Source organism: Chlorocebus sabaeus, chromosome 8 (assembly GCF_047675955.1).
Source record: "Chlorocebus sabaeus isolate Y175 chromosome 8, mChlSab1.0.hap1, whole genome shotgun sequence".
NCBI classification, from domain to species: Eukaryota; Metazoa; Chordata; class Mammalia; order Primates; family Cercopithecidae; genus Chlorocebus; species Chlorocebus sabaeus.
Window position 1 is genome coordinate 50908192 of NC_132911.1, and position 24704 is coordinate 50932895.

General features: G+C 43.5%; 1 pseudogene; it reads right to left on the bottom strand.

The window, feature by feature from the left end:
* The window catches only part of LOC103237680 (uncharacterized), a 35808-nt pseudogene extending 12173 nt beyond the window's left edge, over positions 1-23635 (bottom strand).
* Between the last annotated feature and the right edge of the window lie 1069 nt (positions 23636-24704).

Consider the following 24704-nt stretch of genomic DNA (forward strand, 5'->3'; position numbering starts at 1 on the left):
CCCTCTGTGGCCAGGACTTTGGAAAGATAGGAGATTCACTTCACCTAGGCAACTGGCCTAGATATATGTCACAAAGACCCTTACGTGCAGTACCACAGCTGGAGAGTGACCTCACATTGGTGCTGGGCCTAGCAATATGTCACAATCTACCCAAGGTCAGGGTCCAGGCAAAAGCAAAGAACCATCACCTAGGTGCTGAGCCAAGTGATATGTTTCAATGCTTCCTTTTGGCAGAACCCATAAAGGAGAATCACATTACCTGGGTGAAGTACTGAGTTATGTGTCACAATGCAGGGCCAAGGCAATAGAAAGGAGTCACATCACTTACATGATATACCTAGATATAAGACACAATTCTCTTCATAGGCAGGTTTCAGGCAGTTAATTCACATCACCTGGGTGAGAGTCCCAGTGATATATAAAAGTACCCTTTGTAGAAAGAGCCAAGGAAAGCATTATATATTGCTTACGTGCTTGTTCCACATATGGCACAATTTTACCTGTGGTCTGGGCCTAGAAAAGAGAGTCAAATTATTCACCTGCTGGCAAAGTTACCTGTCCCAATCACACTCTCAGAAAGGTTCGGAAATAAGGTTCACATCCCACACAAGTCCTGGTTTTGTGTATGTGAGTCAACTCTCTCTATGAGTTGGGTCAAAGTAGAGGAGTTACAGTCTCAACAATGGGCAAGTTCCATGTATAAGATGCCCAGACACACCTGAAGATTATGTTCCATTAAGGGAGTCACAGCACCACAGGTGTGCTGAATCATGGTTCCATGTTACCAAACCACCTGTGAATCAGATCCATGTATGAGAGTAATTATTTCAACCTTTGACTGCTTTTTATGTGTGAGATTTAGCACCAAATTCCTAGACCCTGTTCATGCATGAGAATGGCAATCATATCAGCTTGGTGTACATAAAAGAATCACATCCTCACCTGGTTGCTGATCTCTGTTATGACACTCTTTATACCATTAAGGCTTTATGTGATATACCTAAGTGTTATAATCCTTCCCGAATTTTATATAAGTGAAAAACCCAGGACTTTACCCATGGTCGTGAGACTGACTATGAGACTCAACATATCTCTACTGGCTGGGTCCTGGCATGTGAGTTGTTATTGCACATGTGTGCTTAAGCCAGGTATATGTCACAATTTTATCTGTAAGCAGGGACAAGCAGGAGAGTCACATCACCTGAGTACAGCCTCAAATAGTATATCACCAAGCCCACTACAGACAGGGTGGAAGTAAAAGAGGAGAGTCAGTCCAACTTGGTGCTAGACTCTGCAATTTGTAATAATTCCATCTCTTGGCAGAGTCTAGAATATGAAGGAGAGTCACATCACCTAGGTTTTGCAATCAATGGTAGGCCACAATTTGTTTGCTGAGCAGGACCCAGGCAGGAGAGTAGAGTCACATTAACTAGATGTTAAGTCAAATGATATTTCGCAATGTACCCTGGGAGCAGGGCACAGGCAGGAGAGACAAATCACCTAGCTTATAGGTCCAGAGATACGTGATAATATCTCCTGTTGGCAGGGTCCAGGCAGAAGACTCACATTATTACGATTCTAACCCAGTAATATGTCACAATGCAGCCATGGAAAGAAATTTCAGCCAAAAAGTCTCAACACCAGGGTACTAGGCCTAGTAATATGCCAACTATCCTAGTCTTTTTTGGTGACACCATTAACAGTGAACTGGGCATGTATATGAGAGTTACAATCTCACATGTTTCCTGGGCCATTGTATGACACTCTACAACATTTGAAGGTTTTGTACATCATGCATGAGAGTTGTAAACCACTCTAAAGCCTACATGCTCATATGGATTTATGATCTTACATATTGCCCTAAACCCAGGTATAATAGTCAACATCTCTTCTGTAGGCTGTGTTCAGGGAGGAGACCCATTATTATGCCTGTGAGCTGGATCCAGAAATGAGTCACCATCCCACCTGTGGCCAGATCCACATATGAAGGTCACAATTCCAACTTTGTACTATATTCACTTATTAGACTCAGGACCTTAACAGTGGGCTTTGGACATGTGGGATGGTGACAACATTTGCTTTCACCTGGGTGAAATCAAATCAAGAGTCCTAATCTGAACTTTTTGCTGGTCCCTGTCATGAAGCTTTCTCTACCATGCAAGGAGTTTGTACATTATGAGTTAGTGTTGTAAGCTTCTGTGAGCTTGGTAAAAATATGCATCCCAGGACCTTACCTATTGCCCTAAGCCTAGCAATGAAAGGCAGAATATCTCCTATTGGCTGAATCTCAACATAAGTTTGACCATCATGCCTGTGAATTGAAGTAAGGTATGTGTCAGAGTCCCATTTGCACAAAAAACTAGGCAAGAGGGTAACATCACTTAGGTGCTAGACCAAACAACATGTCACAATGCCTTCTCTAGGCAAGGTATAAGAATTAGAGTCCCATTAACTGGGTGCTGGACTCAGCAATACGACACTATGACACTTGTGGGAAAAAAAATAGCCAGGGGATGAGAGTCAAAACACCTACAAAATGGGCCCAGGATATGTTAAAATACCTTCTGTGGCTCTGGCACAGGCAGAAGAGTCACGTTATCGGGTGCTGGTCACAGCAATATAACATAATTTACTCTATATTCAGGGCCAGGGAAAAAGAGTAACATTATCTGGTTTCTGGACCCTGCAATAAGTCAAAATTTCTGTTTGTGGGCATGGTTTGAGGAAAAAAAAAAGGAGAGTCAAATAACCTGAGTGCTGGGCTCAGCAATATGTCATGATCCCCCATCGTAAAGACCAGAAAGAAGAAGAGAGTCACTTCACCTAGGTTATGTGCTCAGAGATATATCCCAGTGTCTCTAGTAGTCAGAGCTCAGGAAGAAAAGGAGAGTCGTATCACCTAGGTGCTTCCCTAGTTATATGTCCTAATCTAACATGTGAGCAGAAGTCAGGCAGAAGAGCCACATCACTCAGGTATAGACTCAAGTAATATGTCATCATGCCCAGTGTAGGCAGGTTTAAAGAAAAAAATAAGAGAATCACACCACCTGGGTGCTAGGCTCAGCAATGTGTATTAATTCCCACTCTTGGCAGAGGCCGGGACAAAGAGGAGAGTCATGTCACGTAGGTTTTTCATTCAGGGGTATGTCCCAATTTCTTCAGTTGGCAGGATCCCAGGAGAGGAGAATCACATTACCTAGATGTTATATCTAGTGATGTGTCACAGTGTCCCCTGTGGAAAGGACACTGGCAGGAGAGACATATCACCTAGCCAATAGGCCCAGAGATATGTGAAAAAATCCCCTGTTTGCAGGGCCCAGGCAGAAGAGTCACAGTCTCATGATTCTGACCCGGTGATATGCAATAATGCCCTATGGAAAGGAATTTAAACCAAAAATCTCAATACTGGGGTACTAGGCCAAGGGATATGACACAATCTTCTCTTCTTTCAGAGTGACACCATTAACTGTTAGCTACTTGAGTATATGAGAGTCACAATCTCGTATGTGTGCTGGCCATTGTATGACACTCTCTACATCATCTGAGAACTTTATGCAACATGCATAAGTGTTGTAAACCTTTCTGTGGTCTGTTTATATAAACTTTCGATTTTACATATTGCCCTAAACTCAGGTATGACAGTCAACACCTGTTGTATAGGCTGCCTTCAGGGATGAGACCACTATTATGCCTGTGAGCTGAATTCAGAAATGAGTCACCATCCCTCCTGTGGCCAGATTCACTTATGAAAGTCGTAATTCCAACTCTGAGCTGTATTCACTTATTAGACTCAGGACCTCCACAATGGGCTTTGTAAGTGTAGGATGGTAACAACTTTTACTTCCACCCAAATGTGTTGTCCAGAGTCACACTCTTCACTTTTTGCTGGGTTCTGTTATGAAACTCTATGTTCCATCCAAGAAGTTTTATAATATGAGTTAGTGTTGTCAACGTCTGTGAGCTTTGTACAAATACGCAACAAAGGACCTTACCTGTTGAACTAAACCTGGTGGTGAGAAGAAAATATTCCTATTGGCTGAATCCCAATATGAGCTTGATCGTCATGCCTTTGAACTGAAGCAAGGTATATATCATAATACCATTTGTGGCAAAAAACTAGGCAGAAGGTTAACATCACTTAGTTGCTGTGCCAAGCAATATGTCACAATGCCCTCTCTAGGCAAGGCCTAGGAAAGAGGGTCACATCAACTGAGGGCTGGAGCCAGCAATATGATACAATCACACATGGAAGAAACCCAGCAAAGTGATGAGAGAAAAAACACCTACAGAATGAGCCAAAGATATGTCAAAATACCTTCCCTGGCTCTGGTACAGGCAGGAGACTCTCATCATTAAAGTGCTGGTCCCTGAAATACAGCAAAAGTCCTGTTCGTGGGCATTGTTCAGCAACAAGACAAGAGTCACATTACCTAAGTGCCAGGCTCAACAATATGTCATAATCTTTCTATTGTAAAGGAGCAGACAGAAGAAGAAAGTCACATTACTTAGGTCACAGGCTCAGAGATATTGCCCAATGTCACCAGTAGGCCAGGCTCAGACAGAAAAAGAGAGTCATATCACTTAGGTGCTTCTTTAGTTATATGTGGGCAGACACCAGACTGAAGAGCCATATCACCTTGTCCTGGGTCCTGAGATATTCACAAGTACTCCTTAGAAAAGGACCCAGACAAGAGAGTTACATCACCTAGGTGCAGGCTCCACCCTTATGTCACAATGCTCCATGTGGGCAGGGCCAAGCAGGAAGTCACATCACCTAAGGGATAGACCCAGAGATATGTCACAAAGCATTTCTTAAAGGAAGGCCCTGGCAAAAGTGTACCATCACATTGGTGCCTGGCCTAGCAATGTGTCACTATTCAAGTGGGCAGGTCCCAAGCAGAAGAGCCATGTCAACTACATGATAAGCCCTGTGATATATCAAAATGCCCTCTTTTGGGCATAGTGCTGGCAAAAGAGTATCATCACCTGTGTGCCTGGCCTAGGAATATGTCACTATTTTGCACTTTGTGCAGGGCCCATTCCAGAGAGGAGTTATGCCTTTTAAGTAACAGACCCAGTGATATGTCACAATGATGTCTGTGGGCATGGCGCAGGCAAGAGAGTACCATCGTCTGTGTGCTTGGATCCAGTGATGTCACAATTATTACTGAGAGCAGAGCCCCGACAGAAGAGTCACATTACTTCAGTGTTGGCCCAGGTAGATATCAAAATCCCATAGGTAGACTGGAACCAGTCTGAGTAGTGAAATCACACTGATGTTTGGCAAAGATTTATACCACAGTGACGATGGAATAAAATTATTGGGATTATATTTACAATACCATACATGTCCTGTTTTCATGTATGACAGTTGCCTTCATCCATCCTGTTTTTATGTATGAAAGTTGACTTCATCCATATGTGATGGTGAAAGTACTTACTGTCAGCTTTGTGGTTAGTAAACAGGCAGGACAACCACATCATCTAAATCCTAAGCCAGAAATATTCCAATATTCTCTGTGTAGGCAAGGCTTTAAAAGAAAAATCATAAAACTTGGGTGCTAGACCCAGCACTATGGCATAATACCCCATGTGGAGAGTGTCCAGGAAGGGGAGGAGAGTCATACCACCAATATCGTGGTCCCAGAGATATGTCACAATGCCTCCTGCTGAAAGGGCCCAGGCAAGAGAGTCATGTCATTTGGATGCAGTGTGTAGAAATGCTACCCTGGAAGCAGGGTTCAGGCAGGAGAGGAGAGTCACATAACCTAGAGGATGGGTCCAGAGATATGTTACTATCCCTTCTGAGGACACTATTAAGACACACGAGTCAAATCACAAAAAGTCTTGATGAAAATGTCATCTGTGGGCTATAGTTTGGTAAGATTATTAAGTCACTCAGGAGCTGGCCAAAGGTATATGTCACAATAACACCTGGGGCAAATTTCAGGGATGAGAGTCACCATCCTGCACATGTCCTAGGTCCAGGTACAAGAGTCATTATTAGGCCTTTGATCTGGTCTCAGGTATATGGCATAATATCACCTGTTAGCAGGGAGAAGAAAGGAAAGTCACATTACCTGAGTGGGTGCTGGTCCAGTGAAATGTCACAATCCTCCTTGTGGCCAGGACTGCAAGAAGAGTCACATCACCTGGATGCTGGTTTCCTTGACACATCTAAATCCCCACTGTGGGCAAGGCTCGGCAGAAGAGGAGAGAAACTTCACCTAGGCAATTGGCCTGGATATATTTCACAATGGCCCCTATGAGCAGGTCCAAGGCAGGAGAGTGGCCTAACCTTGGTGCTGGGTTCAGCAGCATGTCCCAGTCTCTCTGGTGGTTAGGACCTAGGCAAGAGAAAAGAAGCATCACCTATGTGCTGAACCAAGTGATATGTTACAAAGCTTCCTATTGGCAGAACCCCATCCAAAAAAGAGTCACATCATCTGTGTGCAGTACCCAGTTATGTGTCACAGTGCACCATAATTGCAGGGCCAAGGCAGTAAAGGAAGTGATATCACTTACATGATGGACCTAGTTAAAAGCCACAATGCTTTTTATAGGCAGGGTTCAGGTCAAGATTTTACATCAACTGGATGCTGACACTAGTGGTATGTAAAAGTGCCCTTTGTTGCACTGCCAATGAGTGTGTATATGGGCCTGCTTAGGGACTTGGTGCAGATATGTCACAATTTCAACTGTGCTCTGGGCCTAGAAACGAGAGTCAAAATACTCAGATGTCGGGCAAAGTCATACTTCTCAATCACATATTTGAAAATGTTGAGGAATAAGTTTCACAGTCCTGCACAAGTCCTGGCATCAGGTATGAGTGTCCACACCTCCTATGAGTTGGGTAGAAGTACAAGAGTCACAATCTCAACAATGGGCAAGATCCATGCTTAAGAGCCCCAATCCTACTTGAAGACTGTGTTCCAGTAGGGGAGTCAAAGCACCACAGGTCTGCTGAATCATGGTTCAGACATCACCAAACCACCTGTGGATCAGATTCTTGTATGAAAGTAACAATTTCAAGCTTAGACTGCTTATGAGTGTGAGTATAGTACCTCATTTGTAGGCTCTGTTCATGTATCAGAATGACAATCATGTCAGCTGGGTGTGCATCCAAGAGTCACAATAGTGTCTGGTTGCTGGTGCCTGTTATGACACTCTTTGTACCACTCAGGCTTTACATGATATGCCTGAGTAGCACTGAGAATTCTTACAGGTGGGAGATCTAGGACTTTACTCATGGCCATAAGACTTTCTATGAGTGTTGAAATATCTCCTCTGGGTGGATCTAGGTACAAGAGTTATTATTGTGATTTCGAGCTGCATCCAGGTATATGCCAAAATTTCACCTTTTGACAGAGACAAGACAGAAGAGTCATCATCATCTGCTGAGCCAAAGATACATTATAATCTCCTTTGTAGGTAGGACCCAGTCAGAAGAGTCATATCACCTGAGTACAGTCACAAATAATGTCATTATACCCACTGTATACAGTGCTAAAAAAAATATAGTGTATAGTCACATTCCCTGCGTGCTGGGCTCAGGAATATGTTATAAGTCCCTCTCTTGGCAGAGTCCAGGACAAAGGGAAGAGTCATATTATATAGGTTTTGCATTCAGTGGTATGTCACAATTTCTTCAGTGAGCAGGATCCTGGCAGGAGAAGAGAGTCACATTACATAGATACTATACCTAGCGATATGTTACAGCATCCTCTGTGGGCAGGACACTGGCAGGAGAAACACATCACCTAGCTGATAGGCCCAGAGATATGTAATAATATCCCCTGTTGACTGGGTCCAAGCAAAGAGTCACATTATTATGATTCTTACCCAGCAATATTTCACAATGTACTCTTGGGAAAGATTTTAAGCCAAAAAGTCTCAACACCTAGGAGTACTAGCCCTAGTGATATGACACAATCTCCTCATATTTTAAGGTGACATCTTTAACTGTTAGTTTGGTGTGTATATAAGAGTCATAATCTCACGTGTGTTCTGGGTCATTGTATGACACACTCGACAACATCCGAAGGCTTTATGCAACACGCATGAGAGTTGCAAACCACTCTGAAGCCTACATGCTCATATGGACTCACAATCTTACATACTGCCCTAAACCCAGTTATGATAGTCCATATCTCTCTTTAAGGCTGGGTTCAGATTGGAGACCCATTATTATGCCTGTGATCTGGGTCCAGAAATGAGTCACCATCTCAACTGTAGCAAGATCCACATATGAAAGTCACGATTCCATCTTTGTTCTTTATTCACTTGTTAGACTCAGGACTTCAACAGTGGGCTTTGTAAATGTGGGATGGTGACAACTTTTGCTCTCAACTGCATGTACAATCAAGAGTCACGATCTTAACTTTTTGCTGGGCCCTGTTATGAAACTCTGTGGACCAACCATGGAGTTTATAGAATACGAGTTAGTGTAGTAACCTTCTTGAGATTTGTACAAATATGCAACTCATAAACTTAGCTATTGCCCTAAGTGTAGTGATGAGAGACAAAATACCTACTATTGGTAGAATCTTAGTTTAAGTTTGATCATCATGCCTGTGAACTGAAGCAATGTAAATTTCATAATCCCATTTGTAGGAAAATAACTCGGCAGGAGGATAGCGCATCTTAGGTGCTGTGCCAAGCAGCATGTCACAATGCCCTCTCTAGGCAGGTTCTACATTAACTGGGTGCTGGACCCAGCAATATGACACAATCCCAAATGTGGAAAAAAGAAACCCAGACAAATGATGAGAGCAAAAACACCTACAGAATGGGCCCAAGGTATGTAAAAATATATTCTGTTGCTCTTGCACAGGCAGGAGAATTACATTATCAGGGTGGGGGCCCAACAATATGCCATAATTCTCTCTTTAGGCAGGACCCAAGCAGAAGAGGAACATCACCCGTGTGCTGGGTCCTGCAATATGTTAAAATCCCTTTTCATGGGCATGGTTCAGGAAAAAAAAGAAGAGTCATATTACCTAAGCATTGGGCTTAGTAATATGTCACATCACCCCATTGTAAAGGCTCAGGCAGAAGAAAAGTCACATAACTTAGGACATGGGCTCAGATACATGGCTCAATATCCCAAGTAGGCAAGGCTTATGCAGAAGAGAATGGTCATATCATCTTGGTGCTTCCCTATGTATATGAAACAATTTAACACGTGAGGTGAAAGAAGGCAGAAGAGTCACATCACCTTGATACTGGGTCCTGAGATATGTCACAAGGCTCCCTTAGGACAGGACCCAGGCTGGAGAATTACAACAAATAGGTCCAGGTTATACCCTTATGTCGCAAAGCTCCATGTGGGCAGAGACTGAGCAGTGAGTTACATCACCTAAGTGATAGGCCCAGAGATATGTTACAATGTCCTCCATGAGGCAAGGCCCTGCTGAAAGAGTACCATCACCTGTGTGCCTAGCCTAGTAATATGTCACTATCCAGGTTAGCAATACCAAAGCAGGAGAGGAACATCACCTAGGTGATAGGCCAAGAGATTTGTCACAATGCCCTCTTTAGGACATGGCCCCAGCAAAAGAGTACCATCACCTGTGTGCCTGGCCCAGCCATATGTCACTATTCCCCACTGTGTGCACAGCCCATTCTAATGAGGAGAGTTATGTCACCTACATGGTGGACACAGTGATATGTCACAGTGATTTCTGTGGGCATGGCTCAGGCAAAAATGTGACATGACCTGGGTGCTGGATCTAGTGATATGTTATGATTCTCACTGAGAGCAGGGCCCAGGCAGGAGAGTCACATCACCTAGAGTGTGGCCCAGGTAGATATCACAATAACATATGCCAGCTCTAACCAGTCTGGAGAGTCAAATCACACAGGTGCTCAGCAGAGATATATATCACAATCACACTGGCAGAAAATTCCTGGGATGATATTTATAATACCATGCATGTCCTGTCTCCATGAATGACAGTTGGCTTCATATATGTAAGACACTGACAGTTCTTACTGTCAGTTGGGTGTGCTGGGACTCACAATTTCACCTTTCTGCTGGGTTCTGTCATGACATTCTCTGTACAAGCCAAGGGCTTTACAAAATATCTCAGGCTGTTATAATCTTCTTGACCGTTTTTACCAGAAAGACATTTAATCAGTCGTGTTTCTAAAGCAAGGTATGAGAGTCAAAATTACTCCTATTTGTGGGGTCCACATATGATAGTCGTTATCATGCCTGGGAGGTATATGACACAATTTACTCTGTGGTAATGAAACAGGCACGACAGTCAAATAACCTAAATGCTGAGCCAGAAAATTTCCAATATTTTCCTTGTAGGCAAGTTCCTGGCAGAAAAGTTGCATAACTTGGGGGTACGTCCAGACATATGACACAATGCTCCTTGTGGGCAGTGTCCAGGCAGAAGAGGAGAGACAGGAGAGGAGAGTCAGGTAACCTAGATGATGGGTCCAGAGACATGTTACAATCCTTCCTGAGGATATTGTTAAGAGAGGAGAGTCAAATCACCAAGGTGGTCAGCTGAGGTAAATGTCCAAATCTCATTTGTGAGTTGCACCTAGGCAGGATTGTTAAATAACCCAGGAGGTGGGCAAAGGTATATGTCACAATAACACTGGTGGAAAGTTCCAAAAGTGAGAGTCACCATCTTGAATATGACCTGGCTCCAGGTTTAAGAGTCATGACTAGTCCTCTTATCTGGTCTCAGGTATACGGCACAATATCACCTGTGGGCAGACAGCAAGCAGGAAGGTCACATCACCTGGGAGGGTGCTTGTCCAGTGAGGTGTCACAATCCTTCCTGTGGGCAGGCCCTGGAAGAAGAGTCACAGCACCTGGATGCTAGTTTTAGTGATATATCGAAATATGCCCCTTGGGCAGGGCTTAGGAAGTAGAGGAGACTCACTTCACCTAGGCAATTTGCCTAGATATATGTCACAATGGCTGCTATGTGCAATACCAAGGTATGAAAGTGACCTAACCTTGGAGCTGGGTTTAGCAATATGTCACAATCTCCCATGTGGTCAGGGCAAGGCAAGAGAGGAGAAACATCATACAGGTGCTGAGCCAAATGATATGTTACAAAGCTTCCTGTTGGCAGAACCCAAAACAGAGAGTCACGTCACCCAGATGCAGTATCCATTTATGTGTCACAATGCACCATAAGTGCAGGGCCAAGGCAGTGGAAGGGAGTCACATCACTAACATGATGGGCCTAGATATAAGCCACAGTGTTTTTTATAGGCAGAGATCAGGCAAAGAATTCACATCACCTGGATTCTGGTCCCAGTGATATGTAAAAGTGCCCTCAGTAGGCAGGCCCATGAAGCTTATTTTAGGAATAGCCCCTATTCACAGCAGACAGGGCCATGAAAACACACCCACAGCATGGCAGTGGCTATCAGCAGCCATGGCTGATCAAACTGGTGGGCCACATCTCAAATATGTGTGCCCATCTCCATCTCCAGAAATGTCACCCTTAACTGCCCCCTGTGTGTGAGCATTTCCTGTTCTTCTTTTGGCTGGGTGTCAGTGAATTCTTTCAAACTAGTAAGGTCATTGTCTTGATAAGCAAATTTTCTCAAAAAAATCACAGGGAAGAAATGTCACATGGAAATATTCAACGTATTTATCGGCCATACTCTTCTCAACTCATGAGAATGTAGAAGTTATCAGAGAGGAACTCCTTCCATGTCCAGAAGATAAACAAAACTATGGCTTCCTGTACTGTGTACATTTTCTACCCTCCTAATACAACAGAAGTGACTTCCATTCTATGAGGAACTGCTGACATTTATGCAGCACTTGCTGTGTGCCAGTCACTGCACTAAGCAGATGACACATATTTGTTCATTAAATCTTCATAAGAACCCTGTGAGATATCATCATTATACTAATTTTACAAATAAGAAACTTGAGAATATTAAGAAATAAAGACCTGGAAGATAGCCGAATAGCAACAGTTCCAGTCTGCAGCTCCCAGGGTGATCAACACAGAAGACAGGTGATATCTGCATTTCCAACTGAGGTACCTGGTTCATCTCATTGGGACTGTTCAGAAAGTGGGTGCAGCCCACGGAGGGTGAGCTAAAGCAGGGCGGGGCATCACCTCACCCAGGAAGCACAACGAGTCAGGCAATTTCCCTTTCCCAGCCAACGGAAGCCGTGACAGACTGTACCCAGAAAATTGGGACACTGCCACCTAAACAATGCACTTTTCCAATGGTCTTAGCAAATGACACACCAGAAGAACATATCCAGCACCTGGCTCAGCAGGTCCCACGCCCACGGAGCCTTGTTCACTGCTAGTCCAAGATCAAACTGCAAAGCAGCAAGCCTGGCTGGGGGAGGGGTGTCCACCATTGCTGAAGCTTGAGTAGGTAAACAAAGTGTCCAGGAAGCTCAAACTGGGTGGAGCCCAGCACAGCTCAATGAGGCCCACCTGCCTCTGTAGACTCCACCTCTGGGGGCAGGGCATAGCTGAACAAAAGGCAGCAAAAATTTCTGCAGACTTAAACGTCCCTGTCAGAGAGCTCTGAAGAGAGCAGTGGTTCTCCCAGCATGGTGTTTGAGCTCTGAGAATGGACAGACTGCCCCCTCAAGTGGATCCCTGACCCCCATGTAGCCTAACTTGGAGACACCTCCCAGTAGGGGCTGACTGACACCTCATACAGCCAGGTGTCACTCTGAGATGAAGCTTCCAGAGGAAAGATCAGGCAGCAATATTTGCTGTTCTGCAATATTTGCTGTTCTGCAATATTTGCTCTTCTGCAGCCTCCACTGGTGATACCCAGGGAAACAGGGTCTGGAGTGGACCTCCAGCAAACTCCAACAGACCTGCAGCTGAGGGACCTGGCTGTTAGAAGGAAAACTAACAGACAGAAAGGAATAGCATCAACATCAATAAAAAGGACATTCACACCAAAACCCCATCTGTAGGTCACCATCATCAAAGATCAAAGGTAGATAAAACCACAAAGATGGGGAGAAAGCAGAACAGAAAAGCTGAAAATTCTAAAAACCAGAGCACCCCTTCTCCTCCAAAGGATCGCAGCCCCTCACCAGCAATGGAACAAAGCAGGACGGAGAAAGAGTTTGACGCGTTGACAGAAGTAGGCTTCAGAAAGTTGGCAATAACAAACTTCTCCAAGCTAAAGGAGGGTGTTCAAACCCATTGCAAGGAAGCTAAAAACCTTGAAAAAAGATTAGAAGAATGGATAACTAGAATAAACAATGTAGAGAAGACCTTAAATGCCCTGATGGAGCTAAAAACCATGGCACAAGAACTACGTGATGCATGCACAAGTTTCAGTAGCTGATTCAATCAAGTGGATGAAAGGGTATCACGATTGAAGATCAAATTAATGAAATGAACTGAGAAGAGAAGTATAGTGAAAAAAGAGTAAAAAGGAATGAACAAAATCTCCAAGAAACATGGGACTATGTGAAAAGACCAAATCTACATTTGATTGGTGTACCTGAAAGTGATGGGGAGAATGGAATCAAGTTGGAAAACACTCTGCAGGATATTATCCAGGAGAACCTCTCCAACCTAGCAAGGCAGGCCAACAGTCAAATTCAGGAAATACAGAGAATGCCACAAAGATACTCCTCGAGAAGAGCAACCCCAAGACACATAATTATCAGATTCACCAAGGTTGAAATGAAGGAAAAAATGTTAAGGGCAGCCAGAGAGAAAGGTTGGGTTACCCACAAAGGGAAGCCCATCAAGCTAACAGCGGCTCTCTCTGCAGAAACCCAACAAGCCAGAAGACAGTGGGGGCCAATATTCAACATTTTTGAAGAAAAGAATTTTCAACCCAGAATTTCATATCCAGTCAAACTAAGCTTCATAAGTGAAGGAGAAATAAAATCCTTTACAGACAAGCAAATGCTGAAGGATTTTGTCACCAACAGGCCTGCATTACAACAGCTCCTGAAGGAAGTACTAAACATGGAAAGGAACAAACAGTACCAGCCACTGCAAAAACATGCCAAATTATAAAGACCATCAATGCTAGGAAGAAATTGCATCAACTAACGAACAAAATAACCAGCTAACATCCTAATGACAGGATCAAATTCACACATGACAATATTAACCTTAAATGTAAATGGGCTAAATGCTCCAATTAAAAAACATAGACTGGCAAATGGGATAAAGAATCAAGACCCATCAGTGTGCTGTACTCAGGAGACCCATCTCATGTGCAGAGACACACAGAGGCTCAAAATAAAGAAATGGAGGAACATCTACCAAGCAAATAGAAAAAAAAAAAAAAAAGCTGGAGTTACAATCCTAGTCTCTGACAAAATAGACTTTAAGCCAACAAAGATCAAAAGAAACAAAGAAGGCCATTACATAATGGTAAACGGATCAATTCAACAAGAAGAGCTAACTATCCTAAATATATATGCACCCGATACAGAAGCACCCAAGTTCATAAAGCAAGCCCTGAGAGACCTACAAAGAGACTTCCACTCCCACGCAATAATAATGGAATACTTTAACACCCCACTGTCAATATTAGACAGATCAACGAGACAGGTTAACAAGGATATCCAGGACTTGAACTCAGCTCTGCACAAAGCAGACATAATAGACATCTACAGAACTCTCCACCCCAAATCAACAGAATATACATTCTTCTCAGCACCACATTGAACTTATTCCAAAATTGACCACGTAGTTGGAAGTAAAGCACTCCTCAGCAAATGTAAAAGAATAGAAATCACAACAAACTGTCTCTCAGACCACAGTGCAATCAAATTAGAATTCAGGATTAAGAAACTCATTCAAAAACGCACAAATACATGAAAAATGAACAACCTGCTCCTGAATGACTACTGGGTAAATAAGGAAATGAAGGCAGAAATAAAGATGCTCTTTGAAACCAGTGAGAAAAAAGGCACAACATGCCAGAATCTCTGGGACACATTTAAAGCAGTGTATAGAGGGAAATTTATAGCACTAAATGCCCACAAGAGAAAGCAGGAAAGATCTAAAATTGACACTCTAACATCAGAATTAAAAGAACTAGAGAAGCAAGAGCAAACACATTCAAAAGCTAGCAGAAAGCAAGAAATAACTAAGATCAGAGCAGAACTGAAGGTGATAGAGACAGAAAAAACCCTTCAAAAAAGTCAATGAATCCAGGAGCTGCTTTTTTGAAAAGCTCAACAAAATTGATAGACTGCTAGCAAGACTAATAAATAAAAGAGAGAAGAATTGAATAGATGCAATAAAATTGATAAAAGAGACATCACCACCAATCACACAGAAATACAAACTACCATCAGAGAATACTATAAACACCTCTATGCAAATAAACTAGAGAATCTAGAAGAAACAGATAAATTCCTGGATACATACACCCTCCCAAGACTAAACCAGGAAGAAGTTGAATCTCTGAATAGACCAATAACGGGCTCTGAAATTGAGGCAATAATTAATAGCCTACCAAGCAAAAAAAGCCCAGGATCAGACGGATTCACAGGCGAATTCTACCAGAGATACAAAGGGAAGCTGGTACCATTCCTTCTGAAACTATTCCAATCAGTAAAAAAGAGGAATCCTCCCTAACTCATTGTATGAGGCCAGCATCATCCTGATACCAAAGCCTAGCAGAGACACAACAAAAAAAGAGAATTTTAGACCAATATCCCTGATGAACATGGATGCAAAAATCCTCAATAAAATTCTGGCAAACCAAATCCAGTAGCACATCAAAAAGCTTATCCACCAAGATCAAGTTGGCTTCATCCCTGGGATGTGAGACTGGTTCAACATATGTAAATCAATAAACGTAATCCATCACATAAACAGAACCAAAGACAAAAATCGCATAATTATCTCATTAGATGCAGAAAAGGTCTTTGACAAAACTCAACAGCCCTTCATGCTAAAAACTCTCAGTAAACTAGGTATTGATGCAATGTATCTCAAAATAATAAGAGCTATTTATGACAAACCCACAGCAAATATCATACTGAATGGGCAAAAACTGGGAGCATTCCCTTTGAAAACTGGCACAAGACAAGGATGCCCTCTCTCATCACTCTTATTAGACACAATGTTGGAAGTTCTGGCTAGGGTAATCAGGCAAGAGAAAGAAATAAAGTGTACTCGATTAGGAAAAGAGGAACTCAAATTATCCCTGTTTGCGAGTGACATGATTGTATGTTTAGAAAATCCCATCATCTAAGCTCAAAATCTCCTTAAGCTGATAAGCAACTTCAGCAAAGTCTCAGGATACAAAATCAATGTGCAAAAATCACAAGCATTCATACACACAAATAACAGACAAACAGAGAGCCAAATCATGAATGAACTCCCATTCACAATTGTTACTAAGAGAATAAAATACCTAGGAATCCAACTTACAAGGGATGTGAAGGACCTCTTCAAGGAGAACTACTAACCACTGCTCAATGAAATAAATGAGGACACAAACAAATGGAAGAACATTCCATGCTCATGGATAGGAAGAATCAATATCGTGAAAATGGCCATACTCTGCAAGGTAATTTATAGATTCAATACCATCCCCCTCAAGCTACCAATGACTTTCTTCACAGAATTGGAAAAAACTACTTTAAAGTTCATATGGGACTAAAAAAGAGCCTGCATAGCCAAGACAATCCTAAGCAAAAAGAACAAAGCCGGAGGCATGACGCTACCTGACTTCGAACTATACTACAAGGCTACAGTAATAAAAACAGCATGATATGGGTACCAAAACAGAAATATAAACCAATGGAACAGAACAGAGGCCTCAGAAATAACACCACACATATACAACCATTTGGTCTTTGACAAACCTGACAAAACAAGAAACTGGGAAAGCATTCTCTATTTAAAAAATGGTGTTGGGAAATCTGGCTAGTCACATGTAGAAAGCTGAAATTGGATCCCTTCCTTACACCTTATACAAAAATTAATTCAAGATGGATTAAAGACTTAAATTTTAGACCTAAAACCATAAAAACCCTAGAAGAAAACCTAGGCAATACCATTCAGGACATCGGCATGGGCAAGGACTTCATGAATAAAACACCAAAGCAATGGCAACAAAAGCCAAAATAGATAAATGGGATCTAATTAAACTAAAGAGCTTCTGCACAGCAAAAGAAACTACCATCAGAGTGAACAAGCAACCTACAGAATGGGAGAAAATTTTTGCAATCTACCCATCTGACAAAGGGCTAATATCCAGAATCTACAAAGAACTTAAACAAATTTACAAGAAAAAATCAAACAACTCCATCAAAAAGTGGGCAAAGGATATAAACAGACACTTTTCAAAAGAAGACATTTATGCAGCCAACAGACACATGAAAAAATGCTCATCATCATTGGTCATCAGAGAAATGCAAATCAAAACCACAATGAGATACCATCTCACACCATTTAGAGTGGTGATCATTAAAAAGTCAGGAAACAACAGGTGCTGGAGAAGAGGTGGAGAAATAGGAACGCTTTTACACTGTTGGTGGGAGTGCAAACTAGTTCAACCATTGTGGAAGACAGTGTGGCAATTCCTCAGGGATCTAGATCTAGAAATACCATTTGACCCAGCGATCCCATTATTGGGTATATACCCAAACAATTATAAATCATTTATAAAGACACAAGCACAAGTATGTTATTTGCAGCACTATTCACAATAGCAAAGACTCGTAACCAACCCAAATGTCCATCAGTGATAGACCGGATTAAGAAAATGTGGCACATATACACTGTGAAATACTATGCAGCCATAAAAAAGGATGATTTCATGCCCTTTGTAGTAACAGGGATGAAGCTAGAAACCATCATTCTGAGCAAACTATCGCAAGGACAGAAAATCAAACACCGCATGTTCTCACTCATAGGTGGGAATCGAACGATGAGAACACCTGGACACAGGGCGGTGAACGTCATACACCAGGGCCTGGTGTGAGGTCGGGGGATTGGGGAAGGATAGCATTAGGAGAAATACCTAAGGTAAATTATGAGTTAATGGGTGCAGCAAACCAACACGGCACATGTATACATATGTAACAAACCTGCACGTTGTGCACATGTACCCTAGAACTTAAAGTATAATATATATAAAAAAAGAAAGAAACATGAATCACACAAAGTTGAAATAATTTCTCCCAGATTGCACAGCCATTAAACACTGCAGTTAAAATTTGGAGGCACAAAATCAGACTCCAGAAACCATATCTAACCACAGTACAGATGGCCAACCCTACTCATAGGGTTTAGATTCCATTCCTTCCCAATTTCTCTAATATTTTTCTTCTTGGTGATAGTTTTTCATTCATATATATATATATACACACACACACACACATATTCTCTCTGTGTACTTGTTCATTACCATAAGCTTTTAAACAACCTTAGGTAGATCTTATTTAAAAACAAAACAAACAAAATAGCAGTAAACTCCCTTTATCACTTCCAAATTGTGAAACCAATTTCCTGAATTTATCTTCTCTCTATTCTAAGACGACCTTAAAATAATAAGAATATTTAAAGTGACGTAATCCAGTAAAAATTGTAGAAATCATGACAGGGGCCATCAGAAGCTTAGAAATTTTTAATAGGTTTCTCAAAGATAGAGCCTAGTTAAGTACACAACCTGTTGAGAAGACCAGGAGGAAGGTCATGGGAAGGCTGCCTGGCAGATCCTGGATGGGGTAGACATGGAGAAAAGTGGTGGGAAGGCCACCTGGCAGATCCTGGATGGGAGAGACCCAGAGGAATGTGGTGGGAAGGCCACCTGGCAAAGCCTAGATTCCTGGAGTGGCTTCAGGTTGGATTTCATAGTACAGGGAGCCAGGAAAAGGGAAGCAGACACTGTGGTTACTGTGACCTGGAAAAGTCCCTAGAAGTCATTTACTGCATCTGCCCCATTTTCTCAGCAAGGAAGCAGATGTTCAGGGAGGCCTCATGTCTGTTCAGTGATTGAGGATGGGCTTGTAGACTGGCACAGTGCAGGGCTCTTTTGCCCTGGCCTGGCTGCTCCACACAGACCACCTACCTCACCTCATACTTCAGGTTTCTCTCAAACATTCTGCTTTGTGTACCTGTTACATTATTTCACCAGGGCAGAAACAGCTTGTTACATATAAAGTTGATGCAATAACAATTTTTCATTAATTTACTGTTGACTTTTAACTTGCAAATTAACTGATTAGTACAAAGTTCATGTACATGAAGTTGTAAGGTGTATCATATAAAGGATTGGAATAATTGTTTTCCACCTACTCTGAACACATATAACCTATATACCAGGCAAAAATATTTGGAAGTAATTTCTGCCCCTCAAGAGTCATTAAAATAGGGGATTTTGATGTCTCAAATGGCACTGCTGAGACTGAAAATTTTCCATCCACCTCAACTCTTTCCATGACAGGTGATAGAGGCAGACGGGCTTATCCAATAAAATCTGGAGGTCAAGCTGAGCTTTCAGAGTAGCCTGCAGACCCTCCCTAAATGGGGAGGCACAGGTGCTGCAAGCACAGCAGGGCCTTCTGTCGAGCTCAGGGCTGCCTGGATGGTCCCTCTCTGCAGTTCCCCACTGCTTTCTCCCCAGCATCTGCCAATCACCTGCCACCCCCGAGGAGCCTGACAGGATTATGGCCTAGATGAACCAGCTATTTCTCTGTCCAGGGGCATAGTTTCTCCCTGTGCCTGCGACAAAGGCTTTTAATCATTCTTTCTTTCTGCACTGGTGTCAGCCACAAATCCCAGCAGGCTCATTAAAATGTGCACCTGTCGAGGAGCGCATTGTCAGGAGGATTCACTGGCAGCTGGGACTCGCTGCTGCCTCCACCTGGAGAGGCGTCTGACCCTGCAGAGGTGCCTTTGGCCGGAGTCCCCTTCATCTTTACCCTCAGGAAGCTTGGGGCCAGCACAGGCCAGGGCCCTGTCAGGGCTCTGAAAGCTGGAGAGAAGGAAAGACAGTGAGAGGAGAAGGCACCTGCCCACCTGAGTCCCTCCTCTTTCTGCAGCCTCCTCTGCCAGACTTCAGAGCCAAGAATGCCCCTGTGAGCACAGCCCTGGCTGTTTGAGTTAGCAAAAGAAATTGATGGAAATGAGCTTCTGCCCCAGGCTCTTGCTGACCACACAGTGATTTCAAGATGATTTTCAATTTTTTTCTGCACTGGGACCTTAGATGTTCAGATGGGCCAGAAATGAAGGCTGTGTGGGTGGAACAAGCCACTTGCCAGGCCTCTGACCCTCCTGAGCCTCAGCAGTGAAGAGGGGACAATACGCTGCCCTGCCTGCCACCAGCTCATGTGAAGAAGGGAGAAGTGATGGGAGATCACTTCATTTGAAAACATTGTCAATGTGCAAAACAATAGAAATCACACATATAATCAAAGAAGAAATGCCTTATACTGCCACAGATTTTATACTGATTATAAATAAGCAATCAAACAGACCCTGTGCTGCATTATTTTGTAATTTATTCAGTTAAACACTTTTTGCTTGCATTATATTCATTTGTAGCAAATTCATTTGCTTGCATTATATTCGTTTGTAGCAATGTGATTAGCATAATGCAACCTTGTAACCTATAAGATTAGTTTTACTGTGGGACTCTGGTGACATCATTTCAGAAGAAAGACAGAGAAGGACAAAAAAGAAGCAGAAAGAAAAATAGAAGGAGACAAGAAGAAAAGAAGGAGGGAGAGAGAAAAGAAAGATAAGACAGAATGGGGTAGAGGAGAGAAGGGAGGAAGGTAGAGAGGGAAAGAGAGGGAGGGACAGAAACACATGGAGAGACAGAGGAAGATTCAAAGGCAGGAAACAAGAAAAGTCATGGTAAGTTCTCTGAGGGCCAAGGTCACATCTCATTTGTTATCTTCTCTACAGCACTTACACAGTGACTGGCATGTACTGTGTGCTATCTAAGTATCTGCTGAGTTGCATTGAACCATTCCACTGGGGACAGAGGGAAGAGGGAAAGAGAAGTAGAGAGAAAACTAGAGAAAGAGATGAAGATAGAGGTAGAAGGGAAGGGAGAGACACTGGGGGGAAAGCATCTAAGTGGAGTGGAGGCTAAATGAAAGAAAGGTAGAGAAGGAAGAAAGGGAAGGATAAGAGCGAGTAGAGGGGTGGTGATAGAGCAAGGAAAAGAGGAGGAGAAAAGAGGGAGGAGGGTGGACAAAGCCGTTTATTCAGGGTCTGGTGAAGTTAATCCGAGAACGGAATAGACTCACAGATTTGGAGCTGCTGTTAGGCCCAGGGCAGTTCCTTGTGGGAACATGTCTCAGAAGCCACCCAGCACCTTCCTGTTTCACCTCCGCATGGTCTGAAATGAAGGCTCTCCAGCACAGAGAAACCATGTCCAAAATGCTGCTTCAGAAGGCACCCAGAAAGTGTCTTCGCAGCTCCACAGCCGCTTGCAGGGGTGATATGGAAATGTCTCCAAGAGATACCTGGACCAGATGCCGGAAAGAAACCTGGAAATATCAGGTCCCCAATTTTCAAATTGCTGCCCTGTGGCCAGGGACAGTGTCCCTGCTCTGGGGAGATGAGACAACCACTGCTGGGATCTGTCTCCCTGCCTCTTGCCTCAACTTAGAGCAGTGTTTGCTAATCTCTCTCGCATTAAGAACAGGGAAAAAGAAAGGACTCAGGGCAGACTCATCTTACAATCTGGTAAGAGGAGAGAAGCATCTGTGTATTGGGTTTCTGTCATGTGCCATTTGCTTCACAAATATCATGTCATGTAATATGCACAATTCTCTGAAGAATTGTTACTGTATTTATTTTCATGAATGCTCTCACATAAGTCCCTTCAGGATACAGAGGCCACTGTGTCACCCAGGTTCTCACCACGAGGTAGATATTACCTAAACTTTGTGAGCTCAGGTTCAGAGACCCTGCTCATGCACCTCCCTTGTCAAAGCTAATTTGGCATCATTCTCTATCCAAACTGCTCTCCAACCAGTACAAGTTTTGCCTGTTCCATGAAGCTCCACCCAGGCACCCATTCTTGGTCTGCATCTTCTCACTGCCTATAGTCAGGGTGAGTCTTTGGCATTGGGCATCTGCTGTCTGTTACTCAGGTTGTCTAATTATTCTTGTGCACACAAGTCTATCTCATTTGTGTTTACAAATTTCTTATGGGTCTCCAACACTATAAAACAAGCCAGTGCTCTAATTTTACAGTTGAGAAAACTGAGGTTCAGAAAGTCCTATGAAAACTTTTTTTTTTTTTTTTTTTTTTTTTTGAGACGGAGTCTGGCTCTGTTGCCCAGGCTGGAGTGCAGTGGCGCAATCTCGGCTCACTGCAAGCTCTGCCTCCCGGGTTCACGCCATTCTCCTACCTCAGCCTCCCGAGTAGCTGGGACTACAGGCGCCTGCCACTGCGCCCGGCTAATTTTTTTCTATTTTTTAGTAGAGACGGGGTTTCACCATGGTCTTGATCTCCTGACCTTGTGATCCGCCCGCCTTGGCCTCCCAAAGTGCTGGGATTACAGGCGTGAGCCACCGCGCCCGGCCAGTCCTATGAAAACTTAAGTGGGTCATGCAACCAGTAAATTTTGGCTCCAAGAATGATCTTTTATCTGCACTCTGTTTTTAATAGACAACAGCCAAAGGAAGTCAATACAAACAAACACAACAACTATTTAACTATAAGGATGTGGTACTGCAGAGAGAAGATTGTCTGGTTTCTCTTTACAAAAACTTTAAAAGACAGAGTGAATACTCCCCTGTATGGGAAAGCTAAGATGAAATTCTACTTAAAAAATCTCCAGACTGCAAATATGATGTTCCAGTCTTTCTCTGGCTTGTGAAAGAGTGACTCTCCTGGTGTTTCCTGCAGTGCTATTCTAGCTCCTGGCATTGCCTGGGGCAGTCACTGGCAGCAAGTGGAAAATACTGCGGCTCATCCCAGCTCTCCCAGAGACGTTGAGGTCCCAGGGGCTGCACTGCCGGAGAGCCACTGCCAATTTCATAAGGTTCATTTCCCCTCATTGCTTCATCCCTTATGGTTATTTGCCTAAAAGCTAATTTAAAAATGCATCTGCGTCCTTAGGAAGACACTGCAGATGAATTCCAGAGCTGTAACTTTCTTCCTCTTCCTCTCTGACAAGGCATTGCACAATGCACTGACTGAAGGACCTGACTCAGCTACTCACATTGGGCTTTCATGGCTTCAGGAACTGATAATTCCAGAGCTTTATCCAAGACTTACCCAGACAAATTTTTAAAATGATCATCCCAGTAAGCAGCTCTTCTGCTGCTTAAGGCTAAAATACAATCATGCCTTTCTCTCTGTATCCCTCTCTCCATTCAACCCAAGTCCTCCAAATGTTCCCACCAAGTCTCCATCCCTTTGCTTTGGGGCATCCTCCCCTTCACTGGTTCTCTGTCTCCAGACCCCTCTGACACCTCTGGGCCCTGCCAGGGGTTCTGGCTGACCCACACTTGCACTTGCCCTATGCTCACAGTGGGCCTGCAAGAGGGCACCACATCCTCACTTTGTAGGTGGAGACAAAGAGGCTCAGAGAGGCTGGGGATGCAGCCAAAGTCGCCCACTGGTGATAGGCAGAAATCAGACTTGAAATTGGATCTTCGGACTCCAGATCCACAGGGAGCTGAACCTGGGTTCCCTCCACTTCCGACATTCATGATTCTGTGATCCTAACACTGGTTCTTATTCCATGAGGGTGAAATTGCCTGGTTTTCAGGCTTTAGAGTGACCTTATCTCATAGCTCCGGGCTTCTCTACTTCTTGAACTACATTCTCCAGCCTGGGGTCTGGGTCTGGCCAGAGGCAGGACCTACCTGGTGATCTTAGGAAGCTCCAGGCCTGAAAAAAACTCAGGATCAGGTCCAAGTAACTGCATTTTTGGACTGTCGGCCTTTGGGAAGCAGGAAGACAGTGAAGGAAATACTGGTGATTTTCATAGAGGATTTTGAACCTTGTCTGATGGAGACAATGAAGCTCCTGCCCCCTCACATGTGTAGCCCATTTCGCTGCTGGTGAATAATGCTAAGTCTCTCTTGTCTTTGCAGATCCTGGCCTGCTCTTGCACACATATCTCAAGCCCCACACCCCAGATCCCTGGATCATAGATTTATCTAAGCCTCCAGAGCCTACACTGGCTCATGGCCTGAGAATGGGATTTGTCTGGCAATCAATCTTTTTCAGCAGTGCTGAAGATTTAACCTCACAGAAGAGAGTCTAAGGCAAAAAAAACAAAGCCAGCTTCTGCCAGGTGAAACACCTTGTGCCTCTCTCAGGCATCTATCATGCTCCTGCACAGCCCAGGCTCAGCCTGGGTCCTCTGACTCTCATCAGGGCACCTGCAGACAAGGAGCCACCATTCAGCTTCACAGAGAGGCCACATTCTTGCTCTAGTTTTGAAAGAATCCCAGACTGTAATGGAAAAGGATCGACGTGGGAGAAAGATCACTTTCTGACTTGTTCTCTCTTGCTCACCTAAATCTCTGTCTTCAGACATTGCCCTCAGTGCTATGAGGAGGCTTGATGCACCACTGGGGCCCTCTGCACCAATTCTCCCCTGGGCAGACACTTGGCAATGTCTGGGTTTGCTCAGGGACTCCTCCTGCTACTGCAGCAAGTGTTCCTTCCAGGACCCTGTAAATAAAGAAGGCACGCCTCCTCTGCATGGACTCCTGGTGCCACATGTCCCGTGAGTCAACAGATATATATGATATTTACTTGGAGCC